At 37.5% G+C, this 19,451-nt stretch overlaps 1 long non-coding RNA gene across 1 annotated transcript in view; it reads left to right on the top strand.

Moving 5' to 3' along the window:
* Positions 1–3,768: 3,768 nt before the first annotated feature.
* LOC143764806 (uncharacterized) overlaps positions 3,769–19,451 on the top strand; it is a 41,514-nt gene continuing 25,831 nt past the window's right edge. The window contains exon 1 of the long non-coding RNA XR_013213283.1: positions 3,769–3,843. This is a non-coding gene — a long non-coding RNA (uncharacterized LOC143764806). The remainder of the gene's footprint in view (positions 3,844–19,451) is intronic.

The following is a 19,451-nucleotide window of genomic DNA, read 5'->3' as shown; positions in this document are numbered from 1 at the left end:
ATGGACATTAATGAACTGTTCGGTGTGCGGTCGGCCACAGTAACTGGACAAAGTGGTCCGGCGTGTTTAGTGACTGTGCATCAAAGCCGTATATGAAGTATCAAAGTTAAAATGTATATAAATGAACTATGTGTTAGGCCTGTGATGTGCAACTTGGCCTGCAGTGCAGTTTATGCTGCCTAAAATAAACAGGACGGACTGTTTTTGTGAGAAAAACGTGCCTGTGTGACTGAGTCCCGTTGCTAAGCGAGTGTCCCCCAACACAAGCAGTAAGCGCTCTCTCACAATACACATTACACACTTATACACATCTCACATGTATACACATTACACACATATACACATCTCTCATGTATACACATTATACACATACTGTATACACATCTCTCATGTATGCACATTACACACATATACAGATCTCTCATGTACACACATTACACATATCCACATCTCTCATGTATACACATTATACACATATACACATCTCTCTTATATACACATTACACACATACACAGATCTCTCATGTATACACATTACACACACATACACATTACACATTACACATATACACATCTCTCGTATACACATTACACACATACATATCTCTTATGTATACACATTACACACATATACACATCTCATATATACACATTACACAAACATACACATCTCTCATGTATACACATTACACATACTGTATACAGTATTTACATCTCTCATGTATACACATTACACACATGTACACATCTCTCATGTATACACAGTACATACATGTACACATCTCTCATGTATACACATGACACACATTTACACATCTTTCATGTATACACATTAAACACACATACACATCTCTTATGTATACACATTACACACACATACACATCTCTCATGTATGCACATTACACACACATACACATCTCTCATGTATACACATTACACACATACACATCTCTCATGTATACACATTACACACACATACACATCTCTCATGTATACACATTACACACACATACACATCTCTCATGTATACACATTACACACACATACACATCTCTCATGTATGCACATTACACACACATATACATCTTTCATGTATACACACTACACACACATACACATCTTATGTGTACATATTACACACATATACGCATCTCTCATGTATACACATTACACATACACATCTCTCATGTATATACACATACACAGATCTCTCCTGTGTACACATTACACACATGTACACATCTCTCATGTATACACATATACACACACAGACACATCTCTCATGTATACACATTACACACATTCATATCTCTCATGTATACACATGACACACATTTACACATCTCACGTATACACATTACACACACATACACATCTCTCATGTATGCACATTACATACACATATACATCTTTCATGTATACACACTACACACACAGACACATCTCTCATGTATACACATTACACACACATACACATCTCTCATGTATACACATTACACACATGTACACATCTCTCATGTATACACATTACACACATTCATATCTCTCATGTATACACATTACACACACATACACATCTCTCATGTATACACATTACACACATTCATATCTCTCATGTATATACATTACACACACATACACATCTCTCATGTATACACATTACACACATTCATATCTCTCATGTATACACATTACACACACATACACATCTCTCATGTATACACATTACACACACATACACATCTCTCATGTATACACATTACACACATGTACACATCTCTCATGTATGCACATTACACACATTCATATCTCTCATGTATACACATTACACACACATACACATCTCTCATGTATACACATTACACACATTCATATCTCTCATGTGTATACATTACACACACATACACATCTCTCATGTATACACATTACACACATTCATATCTCTCATGTATACACATTACACACACATACACATCTCTCATGTATACACATTACACACACATACACATCTCTCATGTATACACATTACACACATGTACACATCTCTCATGTACACACATTACACACATTCATATCTCTCATGTATACACATTACACACACATACACATCTCTCATGTATACACATTACACACATTCATATCTCTCATGTATATACATTACACACACATACACATCTCTCATGTATACACATTACACACATTCATATCTCTCATGTATACACATTACACACACATACACATCTCTCATGTATGCACATTACATACACATATACATCTTTCATGTATACACACTACACACACAGACACATCTCTCATGTATACACATATACACACAGACACATCTCTCATGTATACACATTACACACACATACACATCTCTCATGTATACACATTACACACATACACATCTCTCATGTATATACATTACACACACATACACATCTCTCATGTATACACATGACACACATTCATATGTCTCATGTATACACATTACACACACATACACATCTCTCATGTATACACATTGCACACATTCATATCTCTCATGTATACACATTACACATACAATGAATACCCCAATGCTCTAAATCTACCACGTGTGACCAAACAAACCCTTAGAAGGAGGCAGCAATATACAGCAAAGTTTGAGATGTAATCTTTTTGGTTTTGGTTCTGTACTTTTCAGGATGTTTTTATTTTTTTCTCTCCATTCTGCATTCATTGCAGGAAGCCCTAACGTTTCCATATGATAGGAGTCCAGGAGCCATTCAATTTTCCAGATATGTAAGCATTACATTATATAAACTTTTATTACAAGACAAATGTTATAAAAAACCTAATTGCAATATTTGTAATATAGGGATTCACACTCTTTGGCAGCCGGTAGAGTACACACAGGGATCTAGTTCTTGGGTCCAAACAGTGAGCGTTTATGAAAAGTCCATAAACGATCACAACTCACAAACAAACAAAAGCAGCCTTTTCTAGTCAAATGTATCAAAATACACTAAATAGTTCACATAGCAGATATAGGCCGACCCCTATCTTTAAAATAAAGTCCAATCTCTCCCATTGGTAGAGACGAACAAGCACAAAAAGGTCCTTTCCTCCTACAAACAGACCGCTCTGAATCTGCTCAACTGCCTTATAAAGCACCTGGAATGCCTGGACTGGAGATGAGGGAGCGACCATTCACACCCGAACTCTTCTGGTCCCTCCTAAAACCTGGATCCAAAACTGGGACCCATTAAAAACGTCTCAGCAACCTACTGTTGCTGGAACCTTCATCTCCTAGACTTACATCACTGTAGCTATATACAAATAATGAGGTTAAATCAGTTTATCCTGTCTGTAGAATATAATGCTATTGTGATTTTTTGACAGAGAAAATGATCTCATGCATATAGTGCAGCCTGTGGCTCACTGTTAGTGTTTCTGCCTTCCTCATTACTGTCTTATGTAAGACAGGATGGTAAATGTGGAGCAGAGTCTGTGGCATGTACCGAACAGTCTATAAAGCCAAGTGCATAAGATATTAGCTTCCTGACTGTGTCTCACTGCCAGTTTTCCACCCCTCTATGTATGTAGCTATCTGTATCTTTTTATTGATGTATCCATCTACTGTATCATACTGGAAAGATCATAACCTCTCTGCTGTGATCAACTAAGTGTAGTGCCCTACTGGATTTTCTATTTTCTTTGCTTGACTCTCCTCTGTGAGCTGAGACAATAGATTACCTGCATTCAGCCATGGAAAACCGATCACAGCGGCTGTCAGCACTCGCTGGTAGTGGTCGTTTCTCAAGGGCTGAGAAGACACAGGATGGACACTACTGCTGCAGGTGATGTATAGCACGGCATCTTTCCATCTTCTTTTATAAATTTCTAATATCTGTATTCATATTCCAAGCCACGACTATTAAATAATGCAATAAAATAATATTCTACAACCGCCGAACAAGCACACAGGCTGTATACCCCATTCATGGAGAATTACGTTACATCTGTTACTCTTCAACCCGAAGCCCATGAAGACTAATACATTTTTCTCATCTTGGTCATGGTAAACAATCCTGATATGTTTCCCCATGAGACAGTGGAGAGCTGCATCCAGTACTAATAGTGACAGTTTTCCTATGAAAGTCACTGAAAAGGACATCTATTTTTGAACATAATAGTAACAATCAGCAGTGGGAAGTCAGTGTTCCCCCCGGGGCAATACTTTATTGCTGGTGTATACTGAATTACTTATAGATATTACAGGTTGTTTACCGCTGGAAATCTTAGATTTCAGGTATTTCATTATGAAGACATTCCTGACAAGAAAAGGATTAATCAGAAGGAACCGGATATTGATTCCGTAGATATACAATTATATCATTAGATTTTATAGAGCAGAAGCAGCTCATTCTGAAAAACAAGACAGACTTAATGCGTGATGTATATTGACCTACACAATATAGAAAGTGTGTAATTTATAGCCTATTATGCATCTCCTATACATCAAAAAAAACTTTCATACCGCTGCTATAATACTGCCCCTATGTACAAGAATATAACGTCTATAATACTTCCCCTATGTAAAAGAATATAACTACTATAATACTGCCCCTATGTAGAAGAATATAACTACTATAATACTGCCCCCTATGTACAAGAATATAACTACTATAATACTGTCCTATGTACAAGAATATAACTACCATAACACTGCCTCTATGTACAAGAATATAACTACTATAATACTGCTCCTATGTACAAGAATATAACTTCTATAATGCTGCCCCATGTACAAGAATATAACTACTATAATACTGCCACTATGTACAAGAATATAACTACTATAATGCTGCCCCATGTACAAGAATATAACTACTATAATACTGTCCTATGTACAAGAATATAACTTCTATAATGCTGCCCCATGTACAAGAATATAACTACTATAATACTGCCACTATGTACAAGAATATAACTACTATAATGCTGCCCCATGTACAAGAATATAACTACTATAATACTGCTCCTACGTACAAGAAAATAACTACTATAATACTGCTCCTATGTACAAGAATATAACTACTATAATACTGCTCCCATGTACAAGAATATAACTACTATAATACTGCCCCCATGTACAAAAATATAGCTACTATAATACTGCCCCCTGTGTACAAGAATATAACTACTATAATACTGCCCCTATGTACAAGAATATAACTACTATAATACTGCCCCTATGTACAAGAATATAACTACTATAATACTGCTTCCTATGTACAAAAATATAACTACTATAATGGAGCGGCCCCCAGACGCAGGACGGCGGGGTACTCGGTACCGGGTCTATCAGTTCTGAGGATGTCACGGTGGCCCGACCCGGTCCGTGGTCCTGCTAAGGGGCGCCCAATAAAAGGTGTTGGTGGTGGTGTAGGTCGCAGTAAATAACGAGGACACAGGGTTGCAGTCTCTTTACCGCTTTACTGAAGGCTTCGGCATCCGCAATCCAGAGCACTGCTAACAGGGCTGGCTGAGACCGGCCAGTCCAAAGGCACATCCAGAGTTCCCTTTACAGGTGGAAATCAGTGTCCTTCCTACCAGCGCCTGTGTGTTGTAGTACCTCCCTGCTGAGCACCACGGGATAGTCCTCACAACTGGTTCTTTCTCTCCGTCCCCCAGATGATATGGATAGGACGCACCCGTATGACGGGGTAGGCCTGGAGTTATTTTATAGGGACCCTAGAGACGCCCCTCTCCCTCAATTGCCTCCATTGTCTTCGTTAGGTGTAAAGGTGAGACAGCCAACCTAAAGTTAACTGCCCGGCCGTAGTTCAAAGTAATGCGTAGAGTCTCTTACTTCCTCGGCATTCCGGCCGCCGGCTAGCGCCTCGGAAGGATGTTGCTGATCTTAGTGCACGACTCCTTCTGGTTCTATCTCCTTTGTGCTGTGATCCCGTTTCTCACTTCTCCACAATATGCTTCGCTTCGTGTCCTTTCTTAGGAGTCTGCCGCTATAAGGCACAGGCACGGCTCCGTAACGATCTGTCCTTTCCTAGGGCTCTGCCAGGATCCCACCCCTGACAAGTCCTTTCTCGAGCTCTCCCTAGCTCCTTTCTCCCTCACTTCCTATCCAACCCCCAGTTTTACCCAAGTGTGAGGAGTGTGTCTGTGATACCTGGTCGGGTGAACTCCTTTAGTGCCATCAGACATACCATTACTCCCTTTAGTGGCGGAGCGACAGTACTGCAACGACCAGGACTCTGGGGCGCTGCAATAATACTGCCCCTATGCACAAGAATATAACTACTATAATATTGCTCCTATGTGCAAGAATATAACTACTATAATACTGCCCTTATAGAACAAAGAAAATGGTATATAGCAGCATCATTTCACTCAGTATTCAGTGATACTATTAATCAAAGCATGCCTGCTAATGTCTTGGACATTTAACCGGATCAGTAACTCAAGACTCAAGCAAGGGGTGAGTGAGTAGAAGCGGATTAACACCCACCATCTAGATGGTTGATGAACCAATAGAGAGGCACCTCCATATATTCTGATGTGTAGCTGGATAATAAATGCCACAGAAATATATATATGCCGCATATCTATATATTATGCCTAAAATTTGGTCACCTCTTGTGCTGTGCACCATTTTAGATAAGCAGTATAAACAGAAAATCTCCTATTAACATAGTCCCAGCTACTCCTGCATCGCCCCCACATTAAGGGCAATGGGGTACTCGGTACCAGGTCTCTCTCTCTGTTCTGGGGATGTCACGGTGGCCCGACCCAGTCCGTGGCCCTTTGAGGGACGTCCAGTAAAAGAGTTTATATATAAGGGAATTGTTCGTGACGCCACCTGTGGTATTCGGTCAGGGTGACCGACGCTGCTTAGGGGTCCGCTGGGGAGATGGAATGGCAGCTAGATGATATACCTTCCCACAGGTGAAGTGTATCCCCAGGGCCTCCCAGCAGTGTAGATAGTGATGGTGGACGATGTAAGGCGCAGTGAATAACGAGGACACAAAGGGTGCAGTCTCTTTACCTTTACTAAAGACTTCAGCATCCACAGTCCAGAGCACTGATCACAGGGCAGGCAGAGTCCAGCCGGTCCGAAGGCACATCCAGAGTTCCCTTATCCAGGTGGAAATCAGTAGCCTTCCTACTAGCGCCTGTGTGTTGTAGTAACTCCCTGCTGAGCACCACAGGATAGTCCTCACAACCTTTGTAAATGTTCTTGATGTTATTTCTTCCTCTCTGTCCCCCAGATGGTATGGATAGGACAACCCGTATGACTGGGATGGCCTAGGGCTTGTTTGTAGGGACCCTAGAGACTCCCCGACCCCCACAATTTGCCTCCGTTGTCTTCTTAGGTATTAAGGTCGGGCAGCCAACTTGGAATTGACTGTCCTGCCGGTCTCTGAAGTAATGCGTAGAGTCAATTACTCCATCGGTGTTCCGGCCACCGGCTACGCGCCTCAGAAGGAGGCTGCCGATCTCGGGGCAGAACTCCTCCCGGTATTATCTCCTTGTGCTGTGACTTTGTTTCTCACTCTCTATAATACAATTCTCTTCGTGTCCTTTCTTAGGATGCTGCCGCATGTGGGGCAGGCGCAGCTCCGTGTCTTTCTGTCTCGTGCTTGGCCTCTGTCAGGATCCCACCCCTGACAGGGACCTCTGTCTGCAGCTCAGATGTTCCTCCTTTCCCCCTGTCTGCCTGACAGGTGTTGCCTGGGCCGAGCCCAGTCAGCTTCTGACTAACTTCCTAACCAACCCACCAGTTTTACCCTAATGCGAGGAGTGCCCTAATAGATAGGAGCAAGGCTCCCCCTGGTGGACTGGAGTGTGAAGTGTAGTGTGTGACTTGTGATACCTGGCAAGGTGAACTCCTTTAGTACCATCAGACGTAATATTGCTCCCCCTGGTGGAGGAGCGACATTACTGCAACGACCAGGACTCTGGGGCGCTGCACTCCTATCCACCAGCATCCATTAGTATGAACATAGTGACTAACTATATCCACCAGTGGTATCTCATACGGGTATTACCTCAGAGGTCAGTGTGTCGCGTCAACCCCATAATACTGCCCTTATGTACAATAATATAACTACTATAATACTACTCCTATGTACAAGAATATGACTACTATAATACTGCCCCTAGGTACAAGAATGTAACTACTATAATACTGCCCCTAGGTACAAGAATGTAACTACTATAATACTGTCCCCTACGTACAATAATATAACTACTATAATACTGTCCCTATGTACTAGAATATAACTACTAAACTACTGCCCCCTTTGCACAAGAATATAACTAGTATAATACTGCCCCCTATGTACAAGAATATAACTACTATAATACTGCCCCTATGTACAAGAATATAAATACTATAATACTGTCCCCTATGTACAATAATATAACTACTATAATACTGCCCCTATGTACAAGAATATAACTACTAAACTACTGCCCCCTTGGCACAAGAATATAACTACTATAATACTGCCCATATGTACAAGAATATAACTAATATAATACTGTCCCTATATACAAGAATATAACTACTATAATACTGATCCTATGTACAAGAAAATAACTACTATAATACTGCTCCTATGTCCAAGAATATAACTACTATAATACTGCTCCTATGTACAAGAATATAACTACTATAATACTGCTCCTACAGTGGGTAAGGAAAGTATTCAGACCCCTTTAACCCCTTTCTGACATGTGACATACTATCCCGTCGAGGTGGGGTGGGCCCGTATGCCCACCGACGGGATAGTACGTCATAGCGATTGGCCGCGCTCACGGGGGAAGCGCGACCGATCGCGGCCGGGTGTCAGCTGACTATCACAGCTGACATACGGCACTATGTGCCAGGAGCGGTCACGGACCGCTCCTGGCACATTAACCCCGAAACACTGCGATCAAACATGATCGCAGTATTTCGGGGACATAGGGTAGGTAGCATCTCCTCCCTGCAGGCCCCAGATCCAAAATGACCGCGGGGCTGCATCCAGGTTCTGCAGGGAGGTGGCTTACCAACGCCGGGAAGCCTCTCTGCAGTGCATGTCAGATCACTGATCTGACACAGTGCTCTGCAAAGTGTCAGATCGGTGATCTTATACTGTAACATGATGCCCCCCCCGGGGGCAATGTTATAGTGTAAAAAAAAATATTCAGATGTGTAAAAAAAAAAATAAAAAAAAAATTCCTAAATAAAAAAAAAAGAATATATTGTTCCCATAAATACATTTCTGTATCTAAATAAGAAAAAAAAAACATAAAGGTACACATATTTAGTATCGCTGCGTCCGTAACGACCCGACCTATAAAACTGTCCCACTAGTCAACCCCTTCAGTAAACACCGTAAGAAAAAAAAAAAATTATGAGGCAAAAAACAATGCTTTATTGTCATACTGCCGAACAAAAAGTGTAATAACACGCGATCAGAAAGACGGATATAAATAAATATGGTACCGCTGAAAACGTCATCTTGTCCCGCAAAAAACAAGCTGCCATACAGCATCATCAGCAAAAAAATAAAAACGTTATAGTCCTCAGAATAAAGCGATGCAAAAATAATTATTTTTTCTATAAAATAGTTTTTATCGTATAAAAGCGCCAAAACATAAAAAAAATGATATAAATGAGGTATTGCTGTAATTGTACTGACCCGAAGAATAAAACTGCTTTATCCATTTTACCAAATGCGGAACGGTATAAAGCCCCCCCAAAAGAAATTCATGAATAGCTGGTTTTTGGTCATTCTGCCTCACAAAAATCGGAATAAAAGCGATCAAAAAATGTCACGTGCCCGAAAATGTTACCAATAAAAACGTCAACTCGTCCCACAACAAACAAAATCTCACATGACTCTGTGGACCAAAATATGGAAAAATTATATATCCTCCACAGCTGATTCTACTAGGGTTAGGTTTAGGGCTAGGGTTAGGGTTAGGGCTAAGGCTAGGGTTAGGGTTAGGGCTAAGGCTAGGGTTAGTGTTAGGGCTAGGGTTAGTGTTAGGGCTAGGGTTAGGGTTAGGGCTAGGGTTAGGGCTAGGGTTAGGGCTAGGGTTGGGGCTAGGGTTAAGGTTAGAGTTAGGGTTTGGATTACATTTATGGTTGGGATTAGGGTTAGGGGTGTGTCAGGGTAAGGGGTGTGGTTAGGGTTATGGTTGGGATTAGGGTTGGGGTGCAGTTAGGGTTGGGATTAGGGTTAGGGGTGTGTTGGGGTTAGGGGTGTGGTTGGGGTTAGGGGTGTGGTTGGGATTAGGGTTAGGGGGTGTTTGGGTTAGGTTTTCAGTTAAAATTCGGAGTTTCCACTGTTTAGGCACATCAGGGGCTCTCCAAACGCAACATAGTGTCCCATCTCAATTCCAGTCAATTTTGCATTGAAAAGTCAAATGGCGCTCCTTCCGAGCTCTGCCATGAGCCCAAACAGTGGTTTACTCCCACATATGGGGTATCAGCATACTCAGGACAAATTGCACAACAACTTTTGTGGTCCAATTTCTTCTCTTACCCTTGGGAAAATAAAAAATTGGGGGCGAAAAATCATTTTTGTGAAAAAATGATTTTTTATTTTTATGGCTCTGCATTATAAACTTCTGTGAAGCACTTGGTGGGTCAAAGTGCTCACCACACATCTAGATAAGTTCCTTAGGGGGTCTAATTTCCAAAATGGTGTCACTTGTGGGGGGTTTCAATGTTAAGGCACATCAGGGGCTCTCCAAACGCAACATGGTGTCCCATCTCAATTCCAGTCAATTTTGCATTGAAAAAGTCAAATGGCGCTCCTTCTCTTCCAAGCTCTGCCATGCGCCCAAACAGTAGTTTACCCCCACATATGGGGTATCGGCGTACTCAGCACAAATTGTACAACAACTTTTGGGGTCCATTTTCTCCTGTTACCCTTGGTAAAATAAAACAAATTAGAGCTGAAGTATTTTTTGTGAAAAAAAGTTAAATGTTCATTTTTTTAAACATTCCAAAAATTCCTGTGAAACACCTAAAAGGTTAATAAACTTCTTGAATGTGATTTTGAGCACCTTGAGGGGTGCAGTTTTTAGAATGGTGTCATTCTTGGTTATTTTCTATCATAGAGACCCCTCAAAATGACTTCAAATGTGATGCGGTCCCTAAAAAAAATGGTGTTGTAAAAATGAGAAATTGCTGGTCAAATTTTAACCCTTATAACTCCCTTACAAAAAAAATTTTGGTTCCAAAATTGTGCTGATGTAAAGTAGACATGTGGAAAATGTTACTTATTAAGTATTTTTTGTGACATATCTCTGTGATTTAAGGGCATAAAAATTCAAATTTGGAAAATTGCAAAATTTTTTAAATTTTCGCCAAATTTCCAATTTTTTCACAAATAAATGCAGGTAATATCAAAGAAATGTTACCTATATCATGAAGTACAATATGTAACGAGAAAACAGTTTCAGAATCATCAGGATCCGTTGGAGCGTTCCAGAGTTATAACCTCATAAAGGGACAGTGGTCAGAAATGTAAAAATTGGCCCGGTCATTAACGTGCGAACCACCCTTGGGGGTAAAGGGGTTAAATTTTTCACTCTTTGTTTCATTGCAGCCATTTGGTAAATTCTGAAAAGTTCATTTCTCATTAATGTACACTCTGCACCCCATCTTGACGGAAAAAAACAGAAATGTAGATATTTTTGCAAATTTATTAAAAAAGAAAAACACATGAAATATCACATGGTCATAAGTATTCAGACCCTTTGCTCAGTATTGAGTAAAAGCACCTTTTGAGCTAGTACAGCCATGAGTCTTCTTGGGAATGATGCAACAAGTTTTTCACACCTGGATTTGGGGATCTTCTGCCATTCTTCCTTGCAGACCCTCTCCAGTTCCGTCAGGTTGGATGGTGAACGTTGGTGTACAGCCATTTTCAGGTCTCTTCAGAGATGCTCAATTGGGTTTAGGTCAGGGCTCTGGCTTGGTCAGTCAAGAATGGTCACAGAAGTGTTCTGAAGGCACTCCTTTGTTATTTTAGCTGTGTGCTTAGGGTCATTGTCTTGTTGGAAGGTGAACCTTCAGCTAAGTCTGAGGTCCAGAGCACTCTGGAAGAGGTTTTCATCCATGATATCTCGGTATTTGGCCACATTCATGTTTCCTTCAATTGCAACCAGTCATCCTGTCCATGCAGCTGAAAAACACCCCCATAGCATGATGCTGCCACCACCATGTTTCACTGTTGGGATTGTATTGGGCAGGTGAGGAGCAATGCCTGTTTTTCTCCACACATACCGCTTAGATTATCAACAAAAAGTTCCATTTTCGTCTCATCAGACCAGAGAATCTTATTTCTCATAGTCTGGGAGTCCGTCTTGTGTTTTCTAGCAAACTGTATGTGGGCTATCGTATGTCTTGCACTGAGGAGAGGCTTCTGTTGGGCCACTCTGCCATAAATCAACAAAAAAGCGTGTGCACAGCTCTATATAATGGTGCCCAGGTAGGTTCCAAAACCTTAGTGATACGTATAATAAAACCTGGCACTCAACATTTATAGAGGTGTTTTTTTTATTCCAAGCGGAAGTGCAGTAACAGCAATGCAGTAACAGCAAAACGTTTCAGTCATAAACACATGACCTTCATCAGTTACTGTAAATTACAAATTATGAAAATAATATATAAATCGATGAGAAATAAAGTATATACAAAAAATCATGGCACTACATTGATGAATCATGGTATTGAGAAACATAGACACATCATGACACAGTCTACAATACTGCCTCCTGTGTACAAGAATATAACTACTATAATACTGCTCCTATGTACAAGAATATAACTACTATGACACTGCCTCTTATGTACAAGAATATAACTACTACAATACTGCCTCCTGTGTACAAAAATATAACTACTATAATACTGCTCCTATGTACAAGAATATAACTACTATGATACTGCCTCCTATGTACAAGAATATAACTACTATAATACTGCCTCCTGTGTACAAGAATATAGCTACTATAATACTGCCTCCTATGTACAAGAATATAACTACTATAATACTGCTCCTATGTATAAGAATATAACTACTATGATACTGCTTCCTATGTACAAGAATATAACTACTATAATACTGCCTCCTGTGTACAAGAATATAGCTACTATAATACTGCCTCCTATGTACAAGAATATAACAACTATAATATTGCTCCCTATGTACAAGAATATAACTTCTATGATACTGCCTCCTATGTACAAGAATATAACTACTATAATACTGCCTCCTGTGTACAAGAATATAACTACTATAATACTGCTCCTATGTACAAGAATATAACTACTATGATACTGCCTCTTATGTACAAGAATATAACTACTACAATACTGCCTCCTGTGTACAAGAATATAACTACTATAATACTGCTCCTATGTACAGTACATGAATATAACCACTATGATACTGCCTCCTATGTACAAGAATATAACTACTATAATACTGCCTCCTGTGTACAAGAATTAAACTACTATAATACTGCTCCTATGTACATGAATATAACTACTATGATACTGCCTCCTATGTACAAGAATATAACTACTATAATACTGCCTCCTGTGTACAAGAATATAGCTACTATAATATTGCTCCCTATGTAGAAGAATATAACTATTATAATACTGCTCCTATGTACATGAATATAACTACTATGATACTGCCTCCTATGTACAAGAATATAACTACTATAATACTGCCTCCTGTGTACAAGAATATAGCTACTATAATACTGCCTTCTATGTACAAGAATATAACTACTATAATACTGCTCCTATGTATAAGAATATAACTACTATGATACTGCCTCCTATGTACAAGAATATAACTACTATAATACTGCCTCCTGTGTACAAGAATATAGCTACTATAATACTGCCTCCTATGTACAAGAATATAACTACTATAATACTGCCTCCTGTGTACAAGAATATAACTGCTATAATACTGCTCCTATGTACAAGAATATAACTACTATGATACTGCCTCTTATGTACAAGAATATAACTACTACAATACTGCCTCCTGTGTACAAGAATATAACTACTATAATACTGCTCCTATGTACAAGAATATAACTACTATGATACTGCCTCCTATGTACAAGAATATAACTACTATAATACTGCCTCCTGTGTACAAGAATATAGCTGCTATAATACTGCCTCCTATGTACAAGAATATAACTACTATAATACTGCTCCCATGTATAAGAATATAACTACTATGATACTGCCTCCTATATACAGGAATATAACTACTATAATACTGCCTCCTGTGTACAAGAATATAGCTACAATAATACTGCCTCCTATGTACAAGAATATAACAACTATAATATTGCTCCCTATGTACAAGAATATAACTTCTATGATACTGCCTCCTATGTACAAGAATATAACTACTATAATACTTCCTCCTGTGTACAAGAATATAACTACTATAATACTGCTCCTATGTACAAGAATATAACTACTACGATACTGCCTCTTATGTACAAGAATATAACTACTATAATACTGCCTCCTGTGTACAAGAATATAACTACTATAATACTGCTCCTATGTACATGAATATAACCACTATGATACTGCCACCTATGTACAAGAATATAACTACTATAATACTGCCTCCTGTGTACAAGAATTAAACTACTATAATACTGCTCCTATATACATGAATATAACTACTATGATACTGCCTCCTATGTACAAGAATATAACAACTATAATATTGCTCCCTATGTACAAGAATATAACTACTATAATACTGCTCCTATGTACATGAATATAACTACTATGATACTGCCTCCTATGTACAGGAATATAACTACTATAATACTGCCTCCTGTGTACAAGAATATAACTACTATAATACTGCTCCTATGTACATGAATATAACTACTATGATACTGCCTCCTATGTACAAGAATATAACTGCTATAATACTGCTCCTATGTACAAGAATATTACTACTATAATACTGCTCCTATGTACATGAATATAACTTCTATGATACTGCCTCCTATGTACAAGAATATAACTACTATAATACTGCCTCCTGTGTACAAGAATATAGCTACTATAATACTGCCTCCTATGTACAACAATATAACAACTATAATATTGGTCCCTATGTACAAGAATATAACTTCTATGATACTGCCTCCTATGTACAAGAATATAACTACTATAATACTGCCTCCTGTGTACAAGAATATAACTACTATAATACTGCTCCTATGTACAAGAATATAACTACTATGATACTGCCTCTTATGTACAAGAATATAACTACTACAATACTGCCTCCTGTGTACAAGAATATAACTACTATAATACTGCTCCTATGTACAAGAATATAACTACTATGATACTGCCTCCTATGTACAAGAATATAACTACTATAATACTGCCTCCTGTGTACAAGAATATAGCTACTATAATACTGCCTCCTATGTACAAGAATATAACAACTATAATATTGCTCCCTATGTACAAGAATATAACTTCTATGATACTGCCTCCTATGTACAAGAATATAACTACTATAATACTGCCTCCTGTGTACAAGAATATAACTACTATAATACTGCTCCTATGTACATGAATATAACTACTATGATACTGCCACCTATGTACAAGAATATAACTACTATAATACTGCCTCATGTGTACAAGAATATAACTACTATAATACTGCTCCTATGTACATGAATATAACTACTATGATACTGCCTCCTATGTACAAGAATATAACAACTATAATATTGCTCCCTATGTACAAGAATATAACTACTATAATACTGCTCCTATGTACATGAATATAACTACTATGATACTGCCTCCTATGTACAAGAATATAACTACTATAATACTGCCTCCTGTGTACAAGTATATAACTACTATAATACTGCCCCTACAGACAAGAATATATCTACTATAATACTGCCTCCTGTGTACAAGAATATAGCTACTATAATACTGCCTCCTATGTACAAGAATATAACTACTATAATACTGCTCCTATGTATAAGAATATAACTACTATGATACTGCCTCCTATGTACAAGAATATAACTACTATAATACTGCCTCATGTGTACAAGAATATAACTACTATAATACTGCTCCTATGTACATGAATATAACTACTATGATACTGCCTCCTATGTACAAGAATATAACAACTATAATATTGCTCCCTATGTACAAGAATATAACTACTATAATACTGCTCCTATGTACATGAATATAACTACTATGATACTGCCTCCTATGTACAAGAATATAACTACTATAATACTGCCTCCTGTGTACAAGAATATAACTACTATAATACTGCCCCTACAGACAAGAATATATCTACTATAATACTGCCTCCTGTGTACAAGAATATAGCTACTATAATACTGCCTCCTATGTACAAGAATATAACTACTATAATACTGCTCCTATGTATAAGAATATAACTACTATGATACTGCTTAATATGTACAAGAATATAACTACTATAATACTGCCTCCTGTGTACAAGAATATAGCTACTATAATACTGCCTCCTATGTACAAGAATATAACAACTATAATATTGCTCCCTATGTACAAGAATATAACTTCTATGATACTGCCTCCTATGTACAAGAATATAACTACTATAATACTGCTCCTATGTATAAGAATATAACTACTATGATACTGCTTAATATGTACAAGAATATAACTACTATAATACTGCCTCCTGTGTACAAGAATATAGCTACTATAATACTGCCTCCTATGTACAAGAATATAACAACTATAATATTGCTCCCTATGTACAAGAATATAACTTCTATGATACTGCCTCCTATGTACAAGAATATAACTACTATAATACTGCCTCCTGTGTACAAGAATATAACTACTATAATACTGCTCCTATGTACATGAATATAACTACTATGATACTGCCACCTATGTACAAGAATATAACTACTATAATACTGCCTCATGTGTACAAGAATATAACTACTATAATACTGCTCCTATGTACATGAATATAACTACTATGATACTGCCTCCTATGTACAAGAATATAACAACTATAATATTGCTCCCTATGTACAAGAATATAACTACTATAATACTGCTCCTATGTACATGAATATAACTACTATGATACTGCCTCCTATGTACAAGAATATAACTACTATAATACTGCCTCCTGTGTACAAGAATATAACTACTATAATACTGCCCCTACAGACAAGAATATATCTACTATAATACTGCCTCCTGTGTACAAGAATATAGCTACTATAATACTGCCTCCTATGTACAAGAATATAACTACTATAATACTGCTCCTATGTATAAGAATATAACTACTATGATACTGCCTCCTATGTACAAGAATCTAACTACTATAATACTGCCTCATGTGTACAAGAATATAACTACTATAATACTGCTCCTATGTACATGAATATAACTACTATGATACTGCCTCCTATGTACAAGAATATAACAACTATAATATTGCTCCCTATGTACAAGAATATAACTACTATAATACTGCTCCTATGTACATGAATATAACTACTATGATACTGCCTCCTATGTACAAGAATATAACTACTATAATACTGCCTCCTGTGTACAAGAATATAACTACTATAATACTGCCCCTACAGACAAGAATATATCTACTATAATACTGCCTCCTGTGTACAAGAATATAGCTACTATAATACTGCCTCCTATGTACAAGAATATAACTACTATAATACTGCTCCTATGTATAGGAACATAACTACTATGATACTGCTTAATATGTACAAGAATATAACTACTATAATACTGCCTCCTGTGTACAAGAATATAGCTACTATAATACTGCCTCCTATGTACAAGAATATAACAACTATAATATTGCTCCCTATGTACAAGAATATAACTTCTATGATACTGCCTCCTATGTACAAGAATATAACTACTATAATACTGACTCCTGTGTACAAGAATATAACTACTATAATACTGCTCCTATGTACAAGAATATAACTACTATGATACTGCCTCTTATGTACAAGAATATAACTACTACAATACTGCCTCCTGTGTACAAGAATATAACTACTATAATACTGCTCCTATGTACAGTACATGAATATAACCACTATAATACTGCTCCTATGTACATGAATATAACTACTATGATACTGCCTCCTATGTACAAGAATATAACTACTATAATACTGCCTCCTGTGTACAAGAATATAGCTACTATAATATTGCTCCCTATGTAGAAGAATATAATTATTATAATACTGCTCCTATGTACATGAATATAACTACTATGATACTGCCTCCTATGTACAAGAATATAACTACAATACTGCCTCCTGTGTACAAGAATATAGCTACTATAATACTGCCTTCTATGTACAAGAATATAACTACTATAATACTGCTCCTATGTATAAGAATATAACTACTATGATACTGCCTCCTATATACAGGAATATAACTACTATAATACTGCCTCCTGTGTACAAGAATATAGCTACTATAATACTGCCTCCTATGTACAAGAATATAACAACTATAATATTGCTCCCTATATACATGAATATAACTACTATGATACTGCCTCCTATGTACAAGAATATAACAACTATAATATTGCTCCCTATGTACAAGAATATAACTACTATAATACTGCTCCTATGTACATGAATATAACTACTATGATACTGCCTCCTATGTACAGGAATATAACTACTATAGTACTGCCTCCTGTGTACAAGAATATAACTACTATAATACTGCTCCTATGTACATGAATATAACTACTATGATACTGCCTCCTATGTACAAGAATATAACTGCTATAATACTGCTCCTATGTACAAGAATATTACTACTATAATACTGCTCCTATGTACATGAATATAACTTCTATGATACTGCCTCCTATGTACAAGAATATAACTACTATAATACTGCCTCCTGTGTACAAGAATATAGCTACTATAATACTGCCTCCTATGTACAAGAATATAACAACTATAATATTGGTCCCTATGTACAAGAATATAACTTCTATGATACTGCCTCCTATGTACAAGAATATAACTACTATAATACTGCCTCCTGTGTACAAGAATATAACTACTATAATACTGCTCCTATGTACAAGAATATAACTACTATGATACTGCCTCTTATGTACAAGAATATAACTACTACAATACTGCCTCCTGTGTACAAGAATATAACTACTATAATACTGCTCCTATGTACAAGAATATAACTACTATGATACTGCCTCCTATGTACAAGAATATAACTACTATAATACTGCCTCCTGTGTACAAGAATATAGCTACTATAATACTGCCTCCTATGTACAAG

Source organism: Ranitomeya variabilis, chromosome 1 (genome assembly GCF_051348905.1).
Source record: "Ranitomeya variabilis isolate aRanVar5 chromosome 1, aRanVar5.hap1, whole genome shotgun sequence".
Lineage (NCBI taxonomy): Eukaryota > Metazoa > Chordata > Amphibia > Anura > Dendrobatidae > Ranitomeya > Ranitomeya variabilis.
This window is presented reverse-complemented; position numbering and strand designations above follow the sequence as displayed.